Source organism: Panthera uncia, chromosome C2, assembly GCF_023721935.1.
Source record: "Panthera uncia isolate 11264 chromosome C2, Puncia_PCG_1.0, whole genome shotgun sequence".
In the NCBI taxonomy this organism is placed as follows: Eukaryota; Metazoa; Chordata; class Mammalia; order Carnivora; family Felidae; genus Panthera; species Panthera uncia.
Window position 1 is genome coordinate 11,065,149 of NC_064810.1, and position 11,673 is coordinate 11,076,821.

Here is an 11,673-nt window from a genome sequence, read left to right on the forward strand (position 1 = left end):
CTTTGCTGTACAATCAGGAAATAACAATAAATCTTGCACAGTTACATAACTCAGGACTTAAAATGTTAGTAGCTACATTTTGATATGTCACTTTCAAGTTCCAGCTCTCCACTGTCTGTACAAATCTTTTTTTTTTTTTTTTTTTTTTAAGAGAGACACAGAGAAAGAGAGCGAGCACACACGAGCATGGGGGAGAGGGACAGAGAAGGAGAGAGAGAATCTTAAGCAAGCTCCACACTCAGCGCAAAGCCTGACTGGGGCTCCATCCCATGACCCTGGGGGATCATGACCTGAGCTGAAATCAAGAGTCAGATGCTTAATCGACCAAGCCACCCAGGTACCCCTAGAACTTGCCTCTTAATCAGATTTAGGGGGGCACCTGGGTGGCTCAGTCGGTTGAGTGGCTGACTCTTGATTTCGGCTCAGTTCATGATCTCACGGTGAGTAGGTTCCTCCCCTGTTCGAGTGTGTTCTCTCTCCATCTCTCTCAAAAAAAAATAAAACCTTAAAAAAAAAAAAAATCAGGTTTAGAAATGTCACAAAGAAGTAAACCCAAAACCAGATGGGTGAATGCCATTTTATCATTCCAATTTAGATCTTTTCTAACATTTTTGAATCTGACAAAAGACTATTCAGGATACTATGACTCAACTGTCTATTTCCAAGGGTGTCTAGATCACATCTTGACAGCAATTATAAGAGGTTAGTTACAGTTACCAGCAAAGCCAGGGCCTAAAGGCCCTTCTAATTCAAATTTCCAATATAATTATATACCAGTTAGTGGTTTTGTAAACTAAATCTCAAACTTGAGAAGAAATCTAAAAGGTAACGTATTTCATAACAAAACCAATATAAGCACAATGTTAGAGTTTATAGATTTCATTTTCTGAGGAATAATTACACGCATGACCGCCTAATGAATCCAGCATTGCTATACCTGTCTAGAGTTATGGGCCCTCAGAATGTGAAAGAACTTTAGGTTGTATTTAAAAAATCCTTTACAGACAATCCCTGCTCCTTTTAGAATTAAAAGGTAGACTAAAGCCCTGAAATCATGATAAATGCTCATTTATACCAAATTTCATTTCATAATGTTGTAATACTCTTATCTACTTTTGTGGTAATTCAAGAATTTTTTATTTAAGTTCAGCTACCCAATGTGTCCTTTGGAATGTTTTCATTATGACAAATGATAGCAAATTGAGGTTGTTTTCTCATCTGTAACATAAGGGTATTTACCATCTATCTCACAGCTTTACAGAAAACCAATTTTAGACAGGACATAGGGAAAGCTTCTTGCCAAACACATGAGACATGACAGGTACTCAGTAAACATTCCTGTGTATGTGTGAAGTCATGGGTGTGAGTCAGATAATACCAGAAGGCATTCTAAAGCAAATTCTATAAAAGCTAAGAGCAACTCTGATTACTTACCTACAGGTCACTTATCTGATGAACTCAACTGCATATAACCCAAAATCTAGATGATACCAGGAGAGTCTCCTGATTAGGAAAACAGGTGCCATTTGTATACTTATAAAGGAAAATTAGTTTATTCCTTGGGCCAGACCTAAGTATAATCTTACATCTGACACAGCAGAAGGCTCTGCTGGAGGCTCTCTCTATATATATCCTACCACCTATTTGCTGACATGTTTCATTTAATTAGAGGTATGAAGGTTCAACATGCAATACACTAACACGAATACATTTAAGTCCACAAGAGGAATGTAAAGTGCTTTCCTCTTGGGGCATCTGGGTGGCTCAGTCGTTTAAGCATCTGACTCCTGATTTCGGCTTGGGTCATGATCTCACGGTTCATGAGACGGAACCCCATGTAGGGCTCTGTGCTGGCAATGTGAAGCCTGCTTGGGATTCTCTCTCTCTCCCTTTCTCTCTGCCCCTCCCTGGTTTGCTCTGTCAAAAAATAAACATAAAAAAACTTTAAGTTTTTAAAAAATAATAAAAAAATAAACTTGGCAAAAAGGTTTAAATTTTATAAGGTAGGAATTCTCAAGGTGGTTCCTGGGTCTCTGGAGTTCCCAAGACCATTTCAAAGGGTCCAAAAGGCCAAAACTATGACCATAATGGTACCCAGACATTATTTTCATTGTGTTTATACTTGCAGTGACACAACAACAAGGCTGGGTAAACTGCTGCCACCTTAGCAGTGGCACCAAACTGTACTGGTGGTTACGTATTCCTCACTGCCACACACACGTTAAATAAAATCAGGGGGCGCCTGGGTGGCTCAGTCATTTGAGCATCCAACTTTGGTTCAGGTCATGATCTCACTCACGGTGCGTGAGTTCAAGCCCCATATCGGGCTCCGCGCTGACCTGTGGAGCCTGCTTGGGGTTCTCGCTCCCTCTCTCTCTGCCCCTCCCCCCAACTCGTGTTCTCTATCTCAAAAAAAAAATCAGTTTTGCTTCAGAAGGTCCTTGATAAGTCATTAGGAATGATAACTATTAAATCTCAACCCTTGAATAAATGTGTTTATTATTTGTATGACTAAAAGGGAAGTAATCAGGGGCACCTGGGTGGCTCAGTCGGTTGAGCGTCCAACTTTGGCTCAGGTCATGATCTCACAGTCTGTGAGTTCGAGCCCCATATTAGGCTCTGTGCTGATGGCTCAGAGCCTGGAGCCTGCTTCCGATTCTGTGTCTCCCTCTCTCTCTGCCCCTTCCCTGCTCATGCTCTGTCTCTCTCTGTCTCAAAAATAAATAAAAACATTAAGAAAAAAAATAAAATAAAAAATAAATAAAAATAAAAATAAAAAGGGAAGTAATCATAAAGTATCCCTATGGCACACAGACTACAACCGATGTCTTAAGAAAACACAGTTGTGCAAATGAGTTGCAAGCTGAATTAGGCACTTTTTTCATGGAACACAGTTTTTACTTAGCAAAACAACAGAAAAACTATGTTTATTCAGACTTAAGTATTTGGCAGGTGGTTTCTCAAAAATGAAATGAGCCTATTGCTTCAAGAAAAACGGATAGTAACTTGGCGAATGATAAAAGTTAAGCTTTTGAGCAAAAATTTTGAATTTGGAAAACTAGTATCTGTCATTTTGAGTTAGACTTCTTAGCATTGAGAAGTTTTTCCAATAAGATGGGTGGTAATACTAACAAATGGGATGTTAAAGTAGTATTATTCAATGAAACATATCAACATTTGCAAGATCTACATAAATCAGTGAATTAATATTTTCCGAATGACCAACACATGATGTTACAAAATCACAAAGGTGTAAAATGTCATTCAAACAGCAGGATGGACTATAGATGTTTTTGTAACGGAGTATGAAAAATTCACTAACATAATTTCAGATTCCGCATTGCCACTAACCTTAAGAAACTAGCAGTGTCAAATTTTGGTATGGTATCAAAGAATAACCACAATTTTCTGAAAATGCCATCAAAAGGCTCCTGGCTTTTCCAACTACATATCTGTGTAAGGCCAGATTTCTTTCAACTACTTCAACCAAAACAACATTTCGCAACCAACTGACTGCAGGAGAAGATATGAAAAGCCAGCTGTCTTCTATTAAGCCAGACTTTAAAAGAGGTTTGCAAAAATGTAAAACGATGCTCTCTTCTCACTAAATTATTTTTTTCTTTTGTAAAACAGTTTTCATAAAAAATCTGTTATTTATGTAAGCACGCGGTGGGTTTATTACAGGTATTTTCAATACATTAATAAAATACTTTGTACATTTCTCAATTTTAATTTCTAATCTGGCAAACAGTGATACATTTAAAAACACAACCCACATAAAGCTCCGTGAGGTCCCCAATAACTAGAAGCCCGACCAGTCAGTAACAGCCAAGTGGTAACGTGAAAAATGATGAAATCGGGGCTAAGACAACAGCGATGGACACAGAGAGAAAGAGATGAAACCAAAAGATGTTCCAGGGGCAGAAGAATTGACAGAATGCAGCAACCAACTTCAGAATCAGAGAGAAAAGGTCCAGGCTGTCAGCTTGCATGGATACATTGCAACCATCTGTCCACCTATCTGGTTTATAGACAGGTACTGAGTCTATTCCATACAGAGAGATTGAGATGCTCCACAGCCAGGTGATCAGTTCTAACAACAGCTCTCTGATTTCCACTGAGTGTCCTAAAATTTGATTCTGACTCTATCTACCTGGAATTAGTACAGATCCCACAGGTAAAGGGCTCAGTCCCGTTTCAGACACCAGCCACAAGTCTTAAGTAGCCCCTACAGTACCAGCACTTCTGCAGGAAGACTACAAATTTGGGGGTTCCCACAACCGCCACCCTCCCCCAGGTTCAGTAATTTGTTAGAACTACTCACCAATCTTAGGAAAGCACTATACCTGATGAGGGAGTGTGGCGCTAGCTGAGGGCAAAATACAGACTAACAGCACTGCCCCCTCCCCCCGGAGTGGAATATGTGTGATATTCCTCAGACATCCCTGGCTCCCCAAGAACAAAGGGAAGGGGTTTAAGTGCTTGCCATGGTGATGTGGGGAAACTAAGGCAAATGAAAAATTAAATTCCCTTACTGCCTATAGCCCACTGACAAGTCCTTGACAAGGGCAGAGTGACCGCCCTCTAGGAGCTCAGCAGCCTAGATGACGACACTTTGCTAGGGGGCAAAAGAGAATCTTAGCTTAACATTATCCCAACCTCCAGGATCTGAGGATCCTGTAAGTCTACTTCCCTTATCTCAACTACCCCAAGATATATGCTGGCGCTCATACTCCAAGCTTATGCCCCACCCCCCGATATGTATCTGAAGGGTCTCATGACTGAGGTTTTATTAAACGGTAATAAATGGTGTTTCCCTAGCAACAGCTAGTCCCTCAAGGTGCTGGAAACCTTGCTTCCAAACTACCTTAGAGACTCACTCTATCCCTGACCCGCTCCCATCCAGAGAATATACAATGAACTACCTGTCAGGACCCCAGTGCAGCTCTTCCTGTCCATGGGTTCTGTCCCCGTGCTTTAATAAAATCACCTTTTTGCACCAAAGACGTCTTCAAGAACTCTTTCTTGGCCGTCAGCTCTGGACCACCCCACCATCACCCCAAAACTTCATCACACTTATGATTAGTTTTATTATGAAGGATACAACTCTGGGACAACTAAATGGAAGAGACTCAGGGCAAAGTATGGCTGAGGGGAGTTGAAGAGCATCCATGCCCTCTCCTCCTCTGTGGAATATTGTGCCTACCCATCTACACATCTAAATGTTCACCAAACCTCACCATCCTGGCATATTTATAAGGGGCTTTATGAGACATGACTAATTAAATCACTGCCCACGTGATTAAACTCAATTTCCAGTCCCTCTCCCTTGTTGGGGGGTAAGGGGCTAAAAGTCACTTCATTAGCATAAACTCAGGTAAAATCTAAAGAGGCTAATTTTGAATAACAAAGACACTCCCACCACTCAGGAAATTCCAAAGGTTTCCAGAGCTCTGTGTCTGGAACCAGGGAGAAAGACCAACTACACTTTTTTTTATTATACCACAGAGCATCTAACATGGTTATTGATGTTTAGCAGGTACTCAATAAATAATTGCTGTAGGCAAAGGGTTAGAACTCGGGAGGCAGAACTCCAGGTATACACAGATAACAGGATTTATTCATGGTGGCTAAAACTCCAACAGGGGAGATGACTGTCCTGGAAGACAGTGGAGGGTCAAAAGACGGTAGATGTAACAGCTCTAGAGACAGCAACATACAAGGTAAAGAGCCCTCAAAAGAGACTAAGAAGTCCTAGATGTAAGGGAGAAGAAAAACACAGAGTATAAGGCAGAGAAAGCCAAAGTAGAACAGTGTTTTTCAAGAAGAAATGGGCCAAGGGGCGCCTGGCTGGCTCAGTCTGAAGAGCACGGGACTCTTGATCTCTGGTTTTCGAGTTCAAGCCTCACACTGGATGTAGACATTACTTAAATAAAATTAAGAAGAAAAAAAAAGAAGAAGAAGAAGAAATGTGTCGAAAGTCACAGAAAGGTCAAGAAACAAATGGACGGAAATCTGTGTATGGGAACCAACAATGGAGGGGCAGAGGCAGAACCCCGCTACAAGTAACAGGAGCAAAGACACCCAGCATAAAACTACTCCTCCAAGAAACAGAGGGAGTACAGCACCAACGGGAAGAAGCGGAGCAGGAGGTGATGGAAGGGGCGGAGGAGCCAGAGGAATGCACACAAGTCAGAGAACAAGCCTAATTCAGATCAGAGCTTCTGGATTGACACCAAGCCTTTTTTACGTGCCTATGAGGCCCCGCACCGGCTGGTCTCACCTCCTCCCCCAGTTCCCTAATAGCAGCTACGGTGGCCTTCCTCTCAAGTGTGCGGTGCTCCTTCATGGTACGGGCCCTGCTCAGCCTGGGAAACAACTTCCTTCCCTTCCCTGATTGACTCCTGTGCATAGCTCACACCTCAAGTGCATGCCCCATCTTCCCCGGACTCTAAAACTAGATTAGGTACTCCTGAACGCTTTCATCATGGCACATACAACAGCTGGAAATCAGCTATCTATGTGCGGTGGGGTTTTTTTCCGTATTTCTGTCTGTCCCAGTAAAATATAAATAGATTGAGGACAGGGAGTTGTCACTACTGGGGTAGTCCAGGCTCCTGCCCCAGCACCTGGCACACGACAGTCAAGCGGGATCTAGCTGTGGCAAGGCTGAGGGGAACAAGCACGAGAGAATGGCGCAAAGTCTCAGAGGAAACAGGAAAGAACAGCATCTAGAACCCGGGGGGAGGGAAGGAGACACCCACCTCCTCCTTCTCCCTCTTATCGCAAGAAGTAGAGAGCAAGTGTGAGTAAGACAGATTTACAAAAGCTACTTGGGAAGTGGGCGGCAGGCCCAAACAGGAGGCAGCATTACTGCTGAAAGTGAAGGTTCAGATGCCTCCCAGGAAGCTTGAGGAAAAGGGCAAATGTGGTGAGGGATGGAGAGAAAGCTGAGAAAGAATACTTTGCAGGTCGCAGCTAAGTGGAGAAGGAAGTCCACGAGTTCCTACGCTTCTCTTCAGCTGACTTTTGCCAGCACGAACACAGGAAACGGAACACAGCTGCATCAGTCTAGCAATGCAGGTCTGCAGGATAGGGATGATGCAAGGACCACTGGGCCAGGACACAGCTGAAATGCCACGCTCTGAGTTCCCAGGTGCGTACAGAAGGTCACAAAACTAAGAGGAAAGGAACTTGAGATAAAGAGAAGAAGGACCCCAGGAACTACAGTTTCTGGATGCAAGTATTGTAATCAGAACATGTGAAATAAATCACGCTATATAGCATTTTAAAAATATGAGCAACATATTTTTCAAGGTATCATAAGCTCTTGCCACCTACCGTCATCAGTCTCTTAGAACAAGAAATCTCAAAAATAGGCCCATCCCGTTCTGAAACAGGTCAAGTTGCTATCTTTCCTGAAGTCTAACAAAAAAAAATTTAAAAAGCAGATGGCTGAAGAAAGGATATCCCTTTCTAGCTCCAACTTTTCCATTATATATTTTTCCAGTAGTTCCAGATGAGCATAAGTTAAAAAGCCTCCCAGTATGAGCCCAGAGAGAATGCCAACACACCTTAGGCACTGAAAAACTCTGAGAAAATCTGCAATTACGGAAGTAGCCAAGGGGCACCTGAGTGACTCAGTTGGTTAAGCATCCAACTCTTGATTCAGACTCAAGTCATGATCTCATGGTTAGTGAGATTAGTCAAATTAGTTAGTTAGCATTGGGCTCTGGGATGACAGCACAGAGCCTGCTTGGGATTCTCATTCCCCCTCTCTCTCTCGAGATAAATAAACAAACTTAAAAAAAAAGTGGGGGGGGGGACTGTCATTTAAAGAAAAAAAGGGGTTACCACCAGTCCCCTTCCATATGATCATCATTTATGATGAGAGTGTTGGGCATGTGTTTTCCTGCCCAACACTCTTCTTCTCCCAGTTGATCCCATTTTCCCTCCTTCGGTTAATTCCAGGAATTTAGGTACCAGTCTCAACAACTGATGGACCCAAGAGCCCAGGACAGTCAATGAGAGCTCCACATTCCCTTGGCCATGAGGACTGCTTCGGGCATGTGATCAAGCCAGGCCAATCAGAACCTTTGGACTTGACAGGTGTGTGAGTCAATAGATTTTCTTTTTTTCTTAAGACAGTTTGTGCTTCTTCCACGTGCAAATAAAAAAGATCAGCAAATACAGTTATAAATAAGGAAAACTGTAGCACTGGATTTTGTCTTCCTTCTCTACTACAACCCTTTTCTTCCCTTTCTATCACTTTTCTTTTTTCCCTCCCCACCCAACTTCTTAGAATAGTGAACTACTTAAACTTGGCACTGAGTTTTTATGACATCACCATGAGACAGAAAGCTAATCTATGATAAGCCTACTTCCAGGTAAATCAAGCTGTGATTCATTTTCTTGGTATTTAGATATTAAAGTCAAGAGTCTTGTTTCAGCGGTTTGACCAGAACACACCTGAACAGGTATCAAACTCACCGCCTACATGAACACACGACAATACTTTCCATTGTGAATACCTCTAGTATCATTTTTTGCATGAGGCCAAAATGCTATTTGTATGTGAAGGGAAATAACACCACTGAAATTCTAGGACATTTGGAAGTACATTCCAAATCTCTTCCTTCCTGTTGTCCCTCTGCTGAAGATCTGAACTGGTTTTTCTTGTGTGCTTTTTTTTTTAATTTTTTTTTTTAATGTTTATTTATTTTGAGGGAGAGAGAGACACAGTGTGATCAAGGGAGGGGCAGAGGGAGAGGGAGACACAGAACCTGAACTGGGCTCCAGTCTCTGAGCTATCAGCACAGAGCCCGATGCAGGGCTCGAACTCACAAACTGAGAGATTATGCTTAACCGACTGAGCCACCCAGGTGCCCCTGAACTGGTTTTAAAAGAGGTGAGAAGTGGCGTCCACATTTGCAAAATGACCTTTCCAATAAAATCATGATTACCTGAATTAAATTGTGTACTTCTGTGTTTCCTGCAATCCTTAATTTCCCATGTTATTGTTACATGGTTAAAAAATAATGAAAAATTCACAACTTTCTCAGAAGAAATGTAAGAGACAAGGTAGTATTATAAAATGAATACAGTGCTGGGAATGAGAAGGATCCTTGATGACATGAACAGTAACCCACCTCATCTGGCTTAGGCTTCTGCAAAAGGAGAAAGAAGGGGGGATATTGAGAGTACAGCAGTATTTCACAGAACTCAGAAACAGGAATGCAGCCAGCCCCAGACAGCAACGAAGAAAAGGTTTAAAGCTATCAGACTCAGGCAGCGTTCTTCTCTTTCTGCGTCTCTCCAGATACGTGCTTTATTCTCTCCATCTACAAACCACCATTCTCTCTCCCCAGACAACAGAACATAACTGCCTTTGACTCCCAAATGTTTTAGCCTTGTGGCCATGAGCATGTGAAGCTCAAACGCCTCTCTTTTGGGGCCATTTGCAAATTTCCAAGAAAGGAACACTGGTTGGGCTAGCCTGGGTCAGGTTCCCAGACCTCGTTCAATCCTCTCCACCATCTGTGGGGACGAAGAAGTTGGTAGGAAGCGGATGTTTGGTTAAAGGACAGATAAGCGATTCGTGTTGGATCAGACACTACAGAAACTCCCACCACAGAGTCCCGGTACTTAGTTTTTTCATCACCAAAATAAGGTGCATTTTAGACTTTTGCTAGGAGTCTAGAGTTTAAAAGAGCTTGAGAGAATTAAATTGAATTTAAGAGATTAGAACTTGGGGAGTTCACCTCAATAATACAAGCTAAAAATAAATTACACATTCCAGAAGTAAAAATTGTCTTTTATAAATATCGGTCTATGTGAAAAACCCAAGAGAAATGAAAAATTTAAGACCCGTGAGATCTTAAAGAGCTGAGATTCTGTCTTGGGTCAAGGCTGGACATCTAGAGCAATGCCAGGACACAGGGCACATGGCCCATGTTCACCGAACAAACTCAGAACTTTCCAACTACTGTACTTTCAAATGGGTCACAGGTGTGCTCAGGTTTGGGGGATAATGCCCGCCATTAGGCCCAATTAGCAGGACTAATGTGGTACTAACTGTATATGATATTATGTTGATAAATGTTGAGAAATATGGAATAAATGACCAAAACACCCCTGGAGCACAGAGTTCTAGCAAGGTGGCTGGTTATCAAGGAAATCTGTAGAAGGGCCAATACGCATTTGATAAATGTTCACACTCACTCGTAGTAGTAGGAAAATGCAAGTTAAATAAAACTTAGATTTTTAAAAAATGGTTTTACCCAATCGTGGTGAGGGAACACAAAATAGGTCCACACTGCCAGGGGAAACCACTGGAGGGTAGTAGCAGCAAGCTGCTGAGGCCTGGAATATATTCCAATATATTAAGTGAAAAACGGGCTACACAACTGTATGTACGGAGATTATAAACTTGTAAGGCGACAATGACTGAAGTCAGCCCTTAGTAGGTCTGCTTTGCTTGAATCCCAGTGTGTTTATAAAAATTGTGGCCCACATAAAAATTGGGAGATTTCATATTAAAGCCGTACTTCTGGATTTCCAGCCTCTCTTGAAGAACTAGAAGGTATAGTAACAGCAACATGCATCCTCCCAGGGCCACGAATGAGTAGTCTGACAGACCCTGGGTTGCCCCATCCCCGGACCATCTTCAGTGCCCTGATCCCTAACATGCTGTCATGCCTCCCAGACTGAGAAGCTCACACACCGAACTTCCTGAGAAATTTGAGCAGGTTGACCCCTCACAGCGTATGAATAGTCATCGCTGGATAGTGAGAAAAGGCCCACTTTTGTTTTTCTTTTTCTTTTCAAAAGTTTTCTTCAGGGGCGCCTGGGTGGCGCAGTCGGTTAAGCGTCCGACTTCAGCCAGGTCACGATCTCGCGGTCCGTGAGTTCGAGCCCCGCGTCAGGCTCTGGGCTGACGGCTCGGAGCCTGGAGCCTGTTTCTGATTCTGTGTCTCCCTCTCTCTCTGCCCCTCACCCGTTCATTCTCTGTCTCTCTCTGTCCCAAAAATAATAATAAAAAAAAAAAAGTTTTCTTCAATACACATGTATTGCTTTTGGAGTGAAGAAAAAAAAAACATTATTTTTTAAAATACTGAATCACAACTGCAATATTACTTCATCTAATGAGACCAAAACAACTAAAGATAACAGATAATGACTGTGGTTTAAAACTAATTGAACTAAGGAAGTAATGTAAGGTTACAATTACTGCAGTATTTCCCTCCCTTTGATACTAATTAAAACACCAGCTTGGACAGACAATAGCAGCGGTTTACAAATGAGACCTTCCTCAAAGCGAAGAGCTATAGACACTCAAGCCATAAAACACCTATTTTAAGGATTCAGTTCCCTATATTTGAAGTTTTTTTCACCAAAAAATGTAAACAGAAAATCTCTACCAGAAATCTGTATTTAGGGGTGCCTGGGTTGCTCAGTTGGTTGAGTGTCTGACTTCGGCTCAGGTCATGGTCATGCAGTTCATGAGTTTGAGCCCTGCATCAGGCTCTGTGCTGACAGCTCTGAGCTTGGAGCCTGCTTCAGATTGTGTCTCCCTCTCTCTCTCTCTCTCTCTCTCTCTCTCTCTGCCCCTCCCCTGCTTGCGCATGCGCTTGCGCTCCTGTGTGTGTGTGTGTGTGTGTGTGTGTGTGTGTG

The 11,673-nt window shown here is 42.4% G+C and overlaps 1 protein-coding gene across 2 annotated transcripts in view; it reads right to left on the reverse strand.

Annotated features, from left to right (window-relative positions):
• The window catches only part of ITSN1 (intersectin 1), a 219,303-nt gene that overhangs the window by 197,680 nt on the left and 9,950 nt on the right, over positions 1–11,673 (reverse strand). The window lies entirely within an intron of this gene.